This window comes from Apostichopus japonicus, chromosome 2, assembly GCF_037975245.1.
Source record: "Apostichopus japonicus isolate 1M-3 chromosome 2, ASM3797524v1, whole genome shotgun sequence".
NCBI classification, from domain to species: domain Eukaryota; kingdom Metazoa; phylum Echinodermata; class Holothuroidea; order Aspidochirotida; family Stichopodidae; genus Apostichopus; species Apostichopus japonicus.
The window spans coordinates 11,737,471-11,755,754 of record NC_092562.1 but is presented as its reverse complement, the minus strand read 5'-3'; positions in this window follow the sequence as shown (position 1 = coordinate 11,755,754).

Here is an 18,284-nt window from a genome sequence, read left to right as displayed (position 1 = left end):
CTTACCACTCATGAGACCATTGAAAGATGGACTTATATTAAGTTTACAATGTTTTCATGTTATGACCACGCGTTAACCTCAAATGACATGACCATTACCAAAAACAATACCATAACCAAGAATCCACAGACAGGCACCTACACACCAACTATGAGACTGATCGAAGCTAGACATATTGAGTTACCATGTTTACATGGTTTTGACCACTGGTGGACTCATATGACCTTTTACATCCACCATAAACTGCAATAAAGATAGTAAACATTGAGGGGCACGAACAACTCATCTATTTGATTCACTGAACCTTTTAATAGTTGTTGAGTGAGCTTGTTTACAAGCTTATGATATTTTGGCTGATGGTGTCCTCAAGTGACATTTGACCTCCACCAATACTATAAACAGTCAAGAACTCACTGAGGAGCATCTATGTACAGTTGTTAGTATGATGTTTATGTCATGTATTCCGAATACTTGTATGTAGTTTCTATTCTGACATACCGCCCTCCATTCTGTTAATTGTATAAATGTGTTGAATAAACGAGTTGATCACAAGATGGCTACCTGACTATATCAAACATATCTAATAGTTTATGCATGCTACACATGATGAGTTATTGTGTTTACAAAATGAGTGTTACAATCCAGTGATGTCATGAAGTCCCTCTGGTCAAGTCTCAAGTCAAGTCTCAAGTCACTTAGGCAAGTATCAATTAAGTCAAGTCTTGATTCACTATATTATTGAATATCTGAGAATCAGAAACTTATAGTAAAAATATGAAATATGCAAATGTAACAACTTTGGAGTAATAAATATCAAAGGGACTTGGCATGTAAAACATAAATTTGTTGTTCCACAAATAACATGGTTCTTAAAAAATGTTTGTGTGATATTGGAACCATAAACTATAGCAGATGTACCTTTCAAATTGTTGTGAGCTTTGATTTCACGTATATTCTCCTAAAGTTGCATGAGATTGATAAATCTGCTAACAGAGATGTTTTCTTACTATTAGTTTATACTTCTAACTGCATTGTGATATCTCAGTCAATGGTTTGCTGTTCTTAATATCAAACATGATCTTAGATTTGATAGGATAAAAATTTGTTAAAAACACTCAAATCGATTAATACTTTGAAATGATTCTGGGCTTGATCTATACATGAGACATTCACACTCAACTTTGATATCCACCATAGTTTCCCTTATTGAGATAAAATTCCTCCAGTTAAGGCATTGCACATATTCCCTTGCACAAATAAAATAGATACAGCATATATTTAAACCATTTCAATTTACATTGAAACCAAAATCAGTTACCAAACATTTGAAGAAATTGCTGGTTGGAACTTGTTTCCTAAGTTCGGACGGTACAAATTAATTTCAGAATGAAGCATTTCTCCCTTTCATCATTTTGGATAAAAATGTAAAAGGAGAAAGATGTAGATGCAGGCCCGTAGTCAGCATAGGGGACGTGGGGGGCGTGCCCCCCATGCAAGGGTCCGTGCCCCCCCTTGTAAAAAGATGGTAAGAAAAAAATTGCATGAAATAAAATGAATAAAACTGTTAAAATTTTGTTGTTTACATGAATTGCAATTTGTTTTTTAGTTTGAGGAATTTAATTTCGAAGAGTATAGTTTGCAGCCTCCCTTTCCACCCGCCCTGATCCCAGCCCGCCCGTTCCCACCCACTACAGTATTTCTTGCTTAATCTGCAAGCTCTCAATAGAAGTCCTGTACAGGCTACTGTAATTTTCACCAGGTTCTTCATTCTACTGTAATACATGTAATGTTTACAAATAATACGCACGTTTCTACACCCCCACACGCACGTTTCTACACCCCTTCACAATACACGGAAGCGATCAATATTGTAGGTAGTTAGGCAAAGCTCAACCAAAACAACTTTACAACAATGTGTCCAGAGTGTATGATCACTGTGCAACTTCACATTGTATCAACAAACCTGGCCAAAAATGAATCGTTGACACTTCCTAAAGTAAATTTTTGTCTCGGGAAAAAAATGCGTATAGTAAATAAAAGACATGCAATGCTAATTTGGTCTCAGTTATCAGATTCACACTGCCAACCGTCTTGACTTCAGTTTAAATTTCTCCAAGAACTGTTCTGGCTGCTAAGGTTGTCCTTCTCGAATGAGAGACTGAGAATTAAGTTTTTCAGGCGTTGGTGGAGCATTGAGCGACGGCTGGAAGACAGCAAACACGTTAGGCACGAGAAGCTGTTCTCGCACATAGCAAATGAAGCTCCAATCATTTGTCCACAGCAGTAGACCTTGTACACAAGGGGGAAAGCATCTTTTACGGGATGTAATATTTTCAGTGCTGCTGTAACCTTCACAGAACTCAAAGGTGTCTTCACTTTCTTGTACCTACCAAGAATGTAGGGCTTCGCAACTTGCAATTCATTTTGCAGCTGATTTTTGTCAGGGCAGCCAGGCATCAATTTCACAAGAGGTTGCAAAGATGAAATCCAAAAAAATTGATGATTTTGGCATAAGGGCTGGGACAATACAAGCCTCGTAGAATTTATCTCTAGAATTATCTCTAGAATTGATCTCCATCAATGTAGTGTCAATCAATTGATAAAAGAGGGTTTGCATCTCTTGTTTGATTTCGATCCACTCTGAACGTTGACCGCATGCATTCAAAACAACAATGTGACAGTACAATAAAAAGCACAGTAGTACAATATTCTCAACCATTTTTCCATGCAATGATGTTTGGTGATATAAAAGCAAGAGCAATCGTTGCATGTGTATCTGTAACTGCATGATATTATATGCGTCTCGTTCTGGAACACAATAATGCGTTATATTTATTTTCTCATAAAATTATTTGTGCCCCTCCTTGATACTATGGTGCCTCTTCGTGTAAAAAATCCTGGCTAGGGGCCTGTGTAGATGCCATGTATCATTAATTGCAAACTGGTGGACCAGCCAGACTCTATTTGGACAGGGTCACTACTTTTTGTACTGTTGGCCTCTTGGGTAGTATTTCCATCATTAGGAATAAAATTTGGACCTTAATATATCATAGTAATACTAATGTTAATCTTGGAAATGCTCTTTAAGTGATACTAAATACTTATAATGGATTAAATCCTACTAACCACTCAGACATGTTGGACCTGTAAATCCTGATAGGCATAAACATACACCATAGAAACAGCTACCTCCATGATGACAGGGATCAGTGATACAACCTATTGGGAGAATAATACATCATATGGATTCAATTACAACAAATGTCAAACATGCATAAGAATGCACAGTGAATTTTATATCTTAGTTATAAACCACAATGATATTTAGCATTGGTAAATAACTACAAGAAAGATACTTTTGTCAATTCCATACTGACTTCCTTTGACATTTAGATTTTTTTATATGCTAAAAGCCAGTTTTTATATTACAATGTTCTCCCCTTCCTCATAGTTTATTAAGAAAGCAAACTGAAGCAAGTTCTTACAAAAGTTGATAAATGTTAATCAAGTAGAAATGATAACAAAATAACATATGCCTAGTACATATGGGCATCTGAATACATGTTTCCAAAATAATGACAGTTACAACAAGAAACGATAGTTCTTAAAATTGATATCATCTTGTGGTGCATATTTTAACATTTTTATCTACACAGGCTTTTTGTAGTAGCTGAACACATCACTTTTGTGCATTTCTTTTATAAATGCTATTTCATGGAAGAGTGACCTGCTGTTAGTTTACTCGGTACACAAAGCAGTTTTGTAAGTTTTTTAGCATAAAAATCTATTATATATTGTTAACTCATTTCACAGAATCAATTTCAAAATTCAAATAAATAATTATGGCTGTAGTATATATACTACAGCCATAATTATATATTTGAATTTTGAAATTGATTCTGTGAAATGAGTTAACAATATATAATAGATTTTTTTGATTGGTTTAATTGCAAATTTGTCTATAATGTAAAGGCATGCTCAATACAGTAAATTAGGACAGGAATATTACAAATGAGTGTCTGTAACATCTTCAAATATTTAAAAATAAAATACTGACACAAGTGAGTTAACCTGTATAAAGGATAACCGTGCTTCAGTGAGTCCCATATTGACAATATTAGTATCTCACTTAATTCCAGACATTGTAAAGCCCATTACATCTTCATTGAGCCCTAGCTAATTTAAATGATAAAGCCCAAGCTGATACAAAACTTGGAAATTTGTAAACTTATGCAGCATTTATTGAAAACAAACTACAACAATGTAAGTAGTTAAGGAATGGAATCAACTGGAAGTTTATGTCAAGTCAATGAAAATTCATGTTAATCTGCATACTGAGTAACACATTCTTGTGATTTATATGATGAAACTATAATATGATACTGCTTTTTTAATACTACTGAATAACAGCCTGTGTTATATCCCACTTGTTGTACAAATTGGAAGTAAAAATCCATCCGGGCATTGGCAGGTATCTTGGTTTTGTATCAAACCTCTGGAACAAGTACCTCCATTGAGGCAAGGGTAGTTATCACAGTCAACTGAAAGAAACAGAGACAACAGAAAACAATCAAATTATTAAACCAGTACATCTTAACATCTGTACAATATTAATACAGGTGTCACACTGTCCCGAAATTGACACCAGATGACACCTGGGGAACGCAAATTCGGCTGTCTTCGTCGACACCGTGGTCCCATCTCGATGTCATCATACTATAATTCGAAGGTTACACGACGGCATTGCGAGGGCTTCACGTAGTTGAGTTGCCTTCATAAGACAATCGGGCAGCTTCTTGTTTCCTTCGTATTGTCTCAGTGAGGCGAAAATGCCCGATGGCACCGATTATCACACAAAGTAAAAACAAAGATGACACGATTTGATAAGATGCCCTCGATACGATGGCCTTACGAAGGGCAAAATGGGCACACGAATTCAACACAAAAATGAACCTTCGCAAGGTCTTCTGGCAATTTTTTGGCATGCCAAAGATTTGCCACCGCTCACGAAGTTGTTGCCGGAGCCTGAAAAACTCCACCAGTTGTCATACGATGGCTTAAGACGCCCTCACAAATGGCCCGATGTTTTTACAATCAGAGCCAAATTTGAACATTTTCTTTATCGTGTACCCATCTGGTTTCAACTTCAGGACAGCATGACGCCGGCATAAAGACTTTGAGATACTCTTTCATTTTCAAAAAGAACAAAGCAGATGTAAGATGGTCAGCTCTTACATAAAGTTTTCTTTTGTACCATAGTTTTACTTGTTTATCTGTGCACTGCTCACTGTACAGAGGTCTATACAGTTGTACAGTATATTTGTATGTTGTCTTGTGGTAGTGAAAAGGGGGATTAAAATCTCTCCTTCTGGGTTTGCTAAGCAACTATCTTTGTTCTTCCTGGAAATTAGCCCTCACAGGAATGGGGTCTGTGTATATATATTATAGGAACAAAGGGAGTTTTGAGGGTACAGTATAGGGAGTTAGGCAGTTGGCCACAAGTATTGGAGCAAGACAGTTGCACAAGAGGAGATATATAGTTTTATTGCTGGATAGTTTGTTCTAAATCTTAATTTACAAATCAAGTTACTGTAGTCCTTATTATTTTATGGAAGGAGTCATATTCACCTGACAGTCTGGGACACTATTTACTATAAAGAATATTATTTACTTAGAGGATATTATTTTACCATAAAGAATATTCCGGGACACCATTTGTTATAACTGACATTATTTTACCACAAAGGACATTATTTTACTGGAGGATAGCCTGGGACTCTATTGCTCATTAATTAAAGGACATTATTTTGTTGGGATCGGACATTATACCATTTATCTGTTCAACTCTTTACTGATGTCGTGGAATACTGTATCTGATGTCGTGGAAGACCTGTACCTGATGTCACCAGCACGCCAACTCACCAGAACAGATTTATAAATTAAGTGTATTTACTTTACTTTTGGGTGCACACCTCACTACTGTAAGTTGTTTTATTTAATTCTTTGACTGGGCCCAGATCAGCTATACTGTATATTGTTTGTTATTCATAATTATAATTTCTTTTGATCCAATTCAGTTGAGTTTTCTATTTTTTATGTGTCTTGCTCTGTGTTTGGTCCTCACACCAAACCCAGAGTTCTCTGATCAAGAAAAACATTTATTTTCAGTGGCAAACACCCTTACATAATTGGTAGTACGAGTGGGGTGATTAAACTGATCAGAAAGACACAGCCTATAGCCAACTGTAGTGGAACAAATTAAATTTCAGAGTTATACATATTTTATATTTTATTATTATTGGTCACAATTCTCACCATGAAATGATAATATTGCTACCACTAGTACTAACATAGGGGGCCAACATGCAATGTCATATATGTTTATGCCAAATGTACATATTCCTACTTTTACGGGTCACCCCAAAAGTGTTAATGACCCCTCACTTACTGATTGGGTTGCGGCTGTTAAAGCAGCCTATCATGCATTTAATACACCAAACGACCAACAGGCTGCATTAGTTATCAGGTACTTAGGAGGAGAGGCTAAAAGGGAGGTTTGCGTTGTAGAGGATGCGGACTGGAACACTTCGGACAAAGTATTCGATTTGCTACAGCAAATATATGGGGACCAGACTCCGGAAACCACATTGATGGCTACGTTCTTCGCGAGAAGCCAACTGGCCGATGAGAACGTAAGAAAATACGCGCTCAGCTTAAGAGAGCTGCAACAGAGGATTATTTCAAGATTCCCGGATGCCCTGGTAAACAAGGACAAGGCCCTTAGGGATCGGTTTGTGGCGGGCATCAGGAATGGCGCCATACAGATGGAGTTGCGGCGAGAGGTGAGGAAAAAGGAAATGATGACATTCAATAAAATAAAAGAGGAGGCGCTTCACCTTGAACAAGAATTTTTGACAGAACCACCGGTACTCCATAGTCAAGTCAGAGCAGCAACAGCAGACCAGCGCTCGCAGAGAGGTGGTGCCATGAGTGATATGTCCTCTCTGCAACTACAGTTATCCTCATGGCAGAGAGGCATGGAACAAACAGTCAAGGAATTGTGTGAGCAGGTAGCCAAGCTACAGACAGCCCCACCAAAAACAAACAGGTACCCGGGTCAACCTGATGACCAGTATACACCTGAAGGGCGACCTATATGTAGGTTCTGTAAATTTCCAGGACATATTGAAAGGGTGTGCCGAAAAAAAGCTGCTACCAGGGAACAACAGGAATTCCAATCACATAATCCGTTAAACTAATGGAATCCACTGTTGCGAGCCAAACGGCGGATCTCTTATCAACAAGAGGCTCCTTACAACAAAGCGAACAGGACATAAGAACTAAATTTGTAGGGGATTACTTAACAATTGATGTTTTCATTGATGGCTTCCTCACCACTTGTCTGGTAGACACAGGGTCACAAGTGACAACTGTGACCCAAGAATTCCTTACAGATAGGCTTACAGCAAGGGACATTCAGAACACCCTCTAAATTGGTTGAAACTGAAAGCAGCTAATGGATTAGAGGTTCCATTTGTTGGTGGCGTCGAGTTTAAGATGAAGATTGCAGGGGTTAACCTTGATGTATGCGCCTTAATTGTCTCGAATGAGCCGATAAAGGGAGTTCCGTGCTTGCTGGGCATGAACATAATTTCTCAGTGCCAAGATGTATTATTTCAGCTGTGTTCACCAAGAGTATTGAACTACCTTACCCCCACTGTAAAGGAAACTTCCATCTTCTTCCAGACTACCAGTATGGACTTAGAAGGATCACCGGCATTGCAGACAGACAGTGCTGGCAGACTTGGCAAAGTGACTGTGAGGGGCAACGGCCCCATTACTATAAAGGGGCGTGAGGAAGTTTTGATCGATGTGTGTTGTAACGAACTGAAATCATGTCCCCGACCTATCCAAGCTTTAATGGAACCAATGCCACCAGAACAATATAACTTACCTCATAATATCCTGGTTGCTCGCACACTAGTGGTTGTCAACAACAACAGAGTAACAGCCCGTGTCATTAACGTTGGGGACCACGATATAACGCTGCCTAAAGGGGCCCCACTGGGAGATTTATTTCAAGTAGAGGTGCTACCAGTAGCAAGGGAAGTCGACATGGAACAAACGGGACCACGCACACTTCGGGTTGGGATCCAGCAGCAACATGCCTCCACTAACGTGGGTACAGTTGACGGGTCTGACCAATTGTTAGCTGATGTGGATGTTAATACCACTGATTTGACTGCACATCAAAAGCAGCAGCTCAAACATTTTCTCCATTCACACCAGCAAGTCTTTTCCCAGCATGAAAGTGATTACGGCTGCACCGATACGATAATGCATACCATCCCAACAAGTAATGAGCCACCAAGCAGAGAGCGTTACCGCATGATTCCACCAAAGCTCTACAAGGAAGTCAAAGAACAACTGCAGGTCATGCTGGACAAACGAGTCATCACAGAGAGCTTTAGTCCTTGGGCGGCGCCAATTGTTTTGGTGAAGAAGAAAGATGGGACAATTCGTTTCTGTGTTGATTAAAGAAAACTTAACGACAAGACCAGAAAAGATGCCTTCCCACTACCTATAATCAAAGAATCTTTGAATGCTTTGAGCAAAGCAAAGCTATTTTCAACCCTAGATTTAGCAAGCGGCTTTTGGCAAGTGATTAAGAGCCCTGAAGATCGTTCTAAGACGGCATTCACAACACCAATGGGATTGTACAAATTCAATAGGATGCCCTTTGGACTCTGCAATGCCCCTGCAACCTTCCAACGCCTTATGCAGGGATGTCTAGGAGACCTCAACTACGAATCCGTGCTCCTCTACATACAGTAGATGACATCATTGTATTTTCTGAAGACTTCGATACCCATCTCAATCGACTAGGGAAGGTCTTCAGCCGTCTCCATCAGCATGGGCTGAAAGTGAAACCATCCAAGTGTCATTTGATGCAGCCCTCTGTGCGATATCTTGGCCACGTAGTTTCAGCAGATGGCGTTGCAACAGATCCGGATAAATGTAAGTCCATTGACGAGTGGCCAACACCTCAGAACGTAAGGGATGTGAGATGCTTCCTGGGATTGGCAGGATTCTATCGTCGTTTTGTAAAGGACTTCTCCAAGATTGCAGCCCCTCTGCATGGTCTTACAAGAATCCCCAAGGACGAAAACAATAAAGGCCGATCTAAATCTAGATTTGAATGGACTGAAGATTGTCAAACTGCATTTTGTAAGCTAAAATCTTTTCTGTCATCCCCTCCGATCCTGGCATATGCAGATTATAGATTGCCATTCCTGGTGTATACCGACACAAGCAATCTGGGCCTCGGAGCAGTGCTTACCCAAGTACAAGAACAGAAAGAGCGGGTCATCGCTTATGCCAGCCGTGGTTTGAGAGATTCAGAAAAGAATGACAAGAACTACAGTGCCTTCAAACTGGAGTTACTAGCGGTGACTTGGGCAGTTACCCAAAAATTCAAAGATTACCTGATGGGAACAGAAGTGATTGTCTACACAGACCATAATCCCTTAGTTCATCTACACTCCGCTAATCTTGGAACCATCGAGCAACGGTGGGTTGCAAAACTCTCCTGTTTCAATTACAAGATTAAGTATAAACCTGGTCGTAATAATACCAATGCTGACGCACTATCCCGGTATCCACATGTACTTAATAATTCTGGGGACGTCGATGAAGATGAGATTGCTTATGCAATGCAGCTGGAAGCTGCTCCTGGCAGTGAGACATTTCCAGGTTATACAATGGAAGAACTCAGGTTCAAACAACAAGGAGATGTTACAATTAAAGAGGTGGTAGACAGGTTGAATGAAGGGACCAGACCCGCTGTTCATGGTACGTCAAAATCTTTCAAAGTCCTCTGTAACCAGTGGCAGAAATTGAAGATGAAAAATGGGCTTCTGTTCCGAACATACAAGGAGAAAAGAGGTGCTAGGTGCCAAGAGCAACTTATTGTTCCAGAGGGCCTCCAAGCTGACATTCTCCTTGCCCTGCATGATCATGCCAATCACCCTTCGTCAGAGCGGACATTGGCTTTGCTGCGAAAAAGGTTCTACTGGCCAGGAATGACCTCGGATACTAAGGAATATTGCCAAAGATGTGAAAGATGCAGCTTGAGGAGACCACCTGCTCCTAGCACCAGAGCCCCACTGGTACCCATCAAGACATCAGCCCCACTAGAGCTACTTTCAGTTGACTTCCTGAAGTTAGATGTTTCCTCTGATGGGTATGAGAATGTCCTTGTGATGATAGACCATTTCACTAAGTTGGCTGTGGCAGTGCCTACCAGGGATCAGACAGCAGTGATGACAGCAAGGGTACTCTGGCAACAATTCTTCACTAAGTATGGTTGTCCTGCCAGAATCATTTCAGATCAGGAAAGAAATTTTGAATCGATTGTGGTAGCTGAATTGTGCAAATTGTATGGTATACAGAAGAGCAGAACATCGCCATATCATCCTGCCGGAAACGGGGTTTGTGAAAGACTCAATCGTTCACTTATCAACATGGTGCGTTCCCTCCCCGAAGAGAAGAAGAATAAGTGGCCAAGTCTGTTACCAGAACTCACGTATATCTACAACAACACGCCACATTCCTCCACTGGTCATACACCCTTCTACTTAATGTTTGGTCGGGAAGGCAGGCTTCCAATTGATTTGACCTTTGGACTGAATGACAACCAAACGGAAACTTCCACCAGTGACTGGGTTATCAACCATGGGAGATGCCTACATGATGCCCATCAGCTGGCTGAGAGGGAGATGAATAAGGCATCCCAGGTTCAGAAACACAACTTTGACAAGAAAGCGAAGGCGAAACAGTTGTGTAGGGGCGAACAAGTACTGTTGCAGAGACGAGACTTCAAGGGGCGACACAAGGTGAAAGACCACTGGTATCCTACCCCCTATATTGTTGTAGAACAAATAAACCCAGATATACCGGTGTATAAGGTCAGACCTGAAAGCGGCAGTGGAGATGAGAAAATTGTACACCGCAATAGGTTGAAGCCATGTACCATTGACTTTACAACAGATGAAGTAGCGGAACCCACCAATGAACCGTTGTCTGCACCAGAGGAAGAGGTCACCCCTCTAATCGCAATCCCCATCTTGGAGCCACCAGTTATCCCGGAACATAATCATACACATGATGAAGAAGTCCTACCTGAACCTGAAGTTATGGGAAATAATGACCGATCAAAACCAAACCACACCCGAACCTCCACTCCTCCTAGGGAATATGATTTGCAGCCTGTTAGGGAATCTAGACGGTTAAGAGGGTTATCCCCATTACAAAATAATGGCATAAATACATTGCATTGTGTGTTGACCCCCATTACCATCAAGTCTTCGTGGTTAGAACATGGGTTAGAAGTTGCAAAATCTCAAGATTATTTCATGCATAGTGTATTAAACTGTATCAGTGATTAATTTGGTATGTTGCTGTACCTAGTATTTCATTTCTTTAGTTTGCTTTTGAGTTGTATTATTTTTTTGTTGCTCTTACAGTGTTCAGTGAGAGTATAGTCTCCAAATGTTTTTGTACATACCTGTAAGTTTATTGCTCATTTTGTTGTTGTTGTCAAGTATGCCAACTTTAAGCAGGAGGGAGATGTAAGATGGTCAGCTCTTACATAAAGTTTTCTTTTGTACCATAGTTTTACTTGTTTATCTGTGCACTGCTCACTGTACAGAGGTCTATACAGTTGTACAGTATATTTGTATGTTGTCTTGTGGTAGTGAAAAGGGGGATTAAAATCTCTCCTTCTGGGTTGCTAAGCAACTATCTTTGTTCTTCCTGGAAATTAGCCCTCACAGGAAATGGGGTCTGTGTATATATATTATAGGAACAAAGGGAGTTTTGAGGGTACAGTATAGGGAGTTAGGCAGTTGGCCACAAGTATTGGAGCAAGACAGTTGCACAAGAGGAGATATATAGTTTTATTGCTGGATAGTTTGTTCTAAATCTTAATTTACAAATCAAGTTACTGTAGTCCTTATTATTTTATGGAAGGAGTCATATTCACCTGACAGTCTGGGACACTATTTACTATAAAGAATATTATTTACTTAGAGGATATTATTTTACCATAAAGAATATTCCGGGACACCATTTGTTATAACTGACATTATTTTACCACAAAGGACATTATTTTACTGGAGGATAGCCTGGGACTCTATTGCTCATTAATTAAAGGACATTATTTTGTTGGGATCGGACATTATACCATTTATCTGTTCAACTCTTTACTGATGTCGTGGAATACTGTATCTGATGTCGTGGAAGACCTGTACCTGATGTCACCAGCACGCCAACTCACCAGAACAGATTTATAAATTAAGTGTATTTACTTTACTTTTGGGTGTACACCTCACTACTGTAAGTTGTTTTATTTAATTCTTTGACTGGGCCCAGATCAGCTATACTGTATATTGTTTGTTATTCATAATTATAATTTCTTTTGATCCAATTCAGTTGAGTTTTCTATTTTTTATGTGTCTTGCTCTGTGTTTGGTCCTCACACCAAACCCAGAGTTCTCTGATCAAGAAAAACATTTATTTTCAGTGGCAAACACCCTTACACAGAGAATAAAAGTTTAACTTTATTCAATCAACGCACATATTAATCTTGATCCAGACACTGAATGTTGCATCTGATGATGAAAGCATTGACAAAATCCTTGCTCGTCCTCTCCACCCCACCCCCCCTCTCCCCTACTTATTAATAATTTTTCTATTTTACCTTCCATGGTGGTTAAATAACAGTGACTGTTTCTTGCTGGATTGATGATCTCTTTTTGATGCAATGATTTTATTAGAATATTAAAAGAATTTAGTACATGTATGATTATGTGCATATTAGTATTTTCCTGCCTGACACAGTGCTGACCTGCAATATATACATTGTTAGCTCTTGATAGAAATGGAATAGCAGAAGTAATCTACCTACTGTACACATACTTTCATATACTTTTGCAACTAATTTCTTTCGTGTACAAAGCTGGTACATATAAGAAGCCACAAAATGTTTCTATTATATTATAGACAAAGTACAACCATGCCATCTAAAAAAACATCTATAAAACGTTTAACTGCTAACACAGTACATTCTAGTATGAAATCAATTTCAGTTATATTTGAGTAAACAAAGACTCCTTGTCACAACTGTATCTTACTTACCATTGGTACATGTCGGTCCTGTAAGTCCAGGTGGACAGATACATACATCATTCGAGCAGGTCCCTCCATACTGACATGTTATGTCTGTACAGCCTAAATAAAAGGAAAACAGATTATGCAAATACTGTTACAAATACTGTACAGTGAAAGATAAAACAGTAATGATGCAAAATTAAAGCAGTGTGAAATCTACAATTAACAGGAGAATTAAGTAAAATACAATTATATCGACAACTTTCATCTTCCAGATGCACAACAAATGGCATAATTCTCAATCAAATTAGGTTCCACGGTAAGGTTTAGGGAGTTACTATCTATACTAATGTACTGTATACTAATGTAATATTAGTTGTGTAAGCTTTTACTCTTAAAACAGTTTGAAGTGATTATCAACAATGGTTGAAATAAGTACAGTATTAATTGCCACGTAGAGTTTGGGCTAAAGCTTTTGTCTTTCCATACGTCTGAAAACCTTGCAAAGTGTAGCAAAGGGTCAGAAAGTGTCCTACTGTAAACCATCGAAATGTCGGCTTTGACAAATTAGTGTCGACTTCAAAGAAGTCTGTGCTTCTTCGCAAAATGTCCAGGAGAAAAAGTTTAACAGTCCAAATTGAAAAATTAATAGATGGTGGTTTTCATTCACACTCTTGAGGTTATAAAGCCAACTATCATCAGCAGGAGAAGAAAGGAGTATTTGGAATGCCTGTCTATCCAGTTTATTCTATGCATGTACTTGTTTCTTTTCCATAAGAACTATATCTTTTGGGGTCTGCGCATGTGCAATGATTTGACTTCGAAATGTTACATGTGACTAGGCATATTATATTCAAGGTCAGTCGATGTTCGAATTGTAATAGTGATGACTGAACAAAATGTTAATACTGCATGTTTTGATATTAAAACAAAACACCAAATCGAATTATAATATATATATATATATATATATATATATATATATATATATATATATATATATATATATATATATAGATATATATACATATATATATATATATATATATATATATATATATATATATAGCTAGGCTATATATAAATATAGATATATATATATATATATACAAAATATATATACAAAATATATATATTCAGAATATATACGTCAAAATATCACGAAGCGTGCGAACAATTTTGGGGATGAAAGTTGCTGCATGCCTGCAACCAAGCAAATGTCCCTCCCAATATTTGAAACAAATCGACGCCCATGGTCATTTGCAATGATAATATTTGTGATAGCTAACTTAAAACATAACATGTCTGACTACTTTTTATCACACAAAAGCCGTTCTTGCACTATACTCGTCAACACCATTTTGAGGAAGTTCAAACTGAATAAGGGAGTGAATTCAATGTGACCTTCATAAGTCATGCTTTAACACCATCATGGTTTTGTCAGTTTGTTAACCATGAAATACACAAAGGTGGTGTAAAGTGCCCTTGTACTCACTAAGATTGAACTAAGGTCTGTGGAATATACTGTATATAATTCATACAAGACATATTGCTTTTTGCCTTATAAACGGCCCGTTGTCAGATAAATAAATGCTGTTGTATACGCACAGGAAGCGTTGCAGTTTTCACTCTCCGAAATTGCTGTGAGAGCACTGCACACTGTGCTGTGTTGAGATTAGCCGAATAAAAGAGGACTTCATGTTGTTGACCTCAAAGGACCATTGAAGTTCTCCGCTCACTATTGAAGGTAGATACTGTACAGTACAAAGCATGGAGCAAAACCACACTATTACAAGGCTTACAGACTTTTGAACTGTTGACATCTGAATTGAAATACATAAAGAGAGAGACAATTTTGAAATGGTACATGATTCCTTCACATCTTATGGGAATATTAAATGTACTGTACATAGCACTGCAGACATGATGCCCAGTTTGGCAGTTACTGACTTCACATGATCAGTCTAAAGGTTCTTGCACTCATTTGGACCTGCGAATGAATTTTATCAACCTTTTCCTTCAGAGGTTTACGGTACCGTTCTGTATGTTGACCTTTGACCTTCCATGAAAACAGTAAGGTTTTGTACACAGTAAGGTTGATAGATCTACAGTACATGTCAAATATGACACGTAAAGGTACCGGTCATTCTGATGACATGGTTCATATAATCTCATGTCTGCTACTGTGCCGTTATCTAGCTAGGTAATAAACACAAAAGTGACACATTCAGCACATATTGCGAGGGTACTCTACAATTTCTCCTCTTGAGTTGCATTGATTGATGCATTATAGCATGTTGGGCTCAATTAGCTTACATTTCAGGTCTACAAACTGCCAGTCTTCATTATTATTTAATCTCTGTCTAACAGTGGTAACTTGAGTCATTGACATGGACTAGAGTCAGATTTGAGTAACACTGTTTTGACTTATGACTTGATTTGTCAATATATTGATACAAACTTTCACAAACTTCAAAAATTTCACAAACTTTCACAAACTTCTTAACAAAACAATGCAAATAAGTGCAATGCACAATTGAAACAAATATTCAATTTGTTTTGTTTTCCACATACAGTAGCTTAGTCTTTCACTGTCAAAGGGAGATACAACTTGTTTTAATAGCATATATTCTAGCATACTTCAATATGGTAGTAACTACCTCAGTATTAATGTAACTTAAAAATATGAGTGTAAAATGGTATATCACAAACAATATGGCAAAAAGAAAAGAAGCTAATACTGTATGTGTAGTTATGCTGAGTTACAGTATGTATTATTGGTCTATTGCTGTACAAGGTGGGGTATATACTGTACATGTTAATACCAGTGGCAAGCCCCTGATGAAACAAGATTACTTAATGTGGGCTGTATGTTAGTATATGTGGTCTGAAAAGAACACTGTAATTGATGATTTTAATGAAAGAAATGTCACATTCCTGTATTGCGCTTCAAGCAGCGTTGCTAATGAACGCGCTATATAGGTACTATTTTATTATTATTATTATTTTCATAGTCTGTTTTGACGTGAGGTACGTACTGGAAGAAGTTTTACAATCAGTTCAGTTGCTGTCCACTCTAGAAAACTACTCTTGCAAAATTTACTCACCTCAAAGTGATCCACCAGCCAGTTATCACTTTAAAAAGCTGCCTTGTTGAACCTAAGTGGTTTACTGTCATTTATAGTAATTTATCAGAGTATGACTTTATACTGTAAGTTGTTTAAAATCATGTGACTTAACTTAACAGAAATTGACTTGTAATCTTGATGTGAGAAAAATTGTCTTTCACTTTGAAAAGTTTGGGTGACAATACTGCTGTATTATAAATTCCTCCAGTTCTTATATCTGGGCCAATCAAACTTTTGCAAAGTGCAAACAACATGCATGGACACCTATCTTTCATCTTGATTAAGCTCAAGGGTGGGGGTTGGTTGCCCTCTTCGCCCCCTTCTTGGCTATGCGCCTGGACATGAATAGCTGATAGGACTCTGGGTATAATTTCCCCAGAGCGTCTTTCCTAATAATGGCCTGGGGGAAGGGTCTAAGGTTCTAATGAGCAAGCTAATGAGCCCAACCACTTAAAAATGGTTCCATTTTAATTAGTTAACAGCTGATGTAAATCTCAATGCAAGATCAGAGCTATTGAAGGGCTAGCTGTTACTAAATTGACAATTTACCTTCCTGTGCTCAACTTGGAGTAACACGTACATAGCCATATCACTTTTGAGAAAGTATACCCACTCCATTGTATTCACTATCAAATCTGTGAATCTTTGAGCTTTATTCCTGAGGATCATCAAATTAAGGTATACTTAAGTTCAAAACTTACTTTAACATTGGATTAATAATGACTTTTACTCAAACAAATTCAACCTCCACTGACAACTATCTCTCAAAAATGAATCCCAATATTAATGTTGAACATTAATTTTGCATTAGAGAAAGTGCCTTGGTGGCATTCATTTGCATTAATGGTCTCTTTTTGGTAAAATAAAGATTGACTCCCAGTTAAAAAATTAGAACAAAATACATAATCCATCTTGACAGCGAAAAAACACATAATATTTGCCGCTTTCACTTCGCTATTAAATATTGAGCTATTCATCTTACTTCTAAAATTGATACAGTTAGAAGTACAGCTAGTGCATATATATATTTTTTCTTGGATGGCTAAAAACACAAACCAGGAAAACCTGATATATGTAAAATTCCAACACAAGCCAGAACAGTAAATGGTATTGCTTTGCAGAAAGGTTCTGGCGATATCAAGTTTGGTTTGCTCCGCCTAACTTAGGCTATAAAATATCCAGCTCCTGTTACACATGATCTGGAAATCTCGCTCCACCATAGAAAAATGCACCTACCATCGAACGTCATGTGATTATTTCACCCTTTGTCAATTCGAAGCAATACAAGTTTTGTTGACAAAAGAAGACCACTACAACAAGCAGCTATATATTAAACCTGGGGGTATAAATTGCTTAGGTTAGGATGACAATGATGTTAAGATCATGAGTTTACTTGATCCTGGATGCTATGCAAACATCTACTGTCAGAGTAGTGTAGTTTGCATACATCAGTCACTCCTATGTTATGCAATTGTTTATGTGCAGAAAAGCAAGGAGACTTGTTGCTAAGGAATGATGAACGATGTTGTCTGCTTCTAATTCTCATGTCTTAATATGTACATTGAGTATTCATAGCCTAGTCCTGATAAGCTATATGTGTGCTCCGGCTTGATTGTTTGAGAGAAAATACTCAAATTTCAACTTTTCTAACATTCAGCTAAATGTTTAACTGTAGTGTATGGTCAACCGTCTTTATACATGAGGCTCATACAAATACATGAGGCAACTACAAATACTAACGTCACAATAGACTAGGCTAATGTTAGGCTTGCCTTGGCCTAATTAGTTATATCAGCTTAATTATAATATTTAGTAGGCTTACTAGGAATGTATAGGCCTAGGCAACGCCTTGTACTAGAACTAAAGCAGCACTGCTAAGATCGTGTAACTTAGTACCTTGAGATCTGCTTGTTTGCACTGTATTGCAAACCAAGAGTACGATCAAAATGAAACCCGCCTTCGGCCTAACTTCGAAGTTAGTAATAG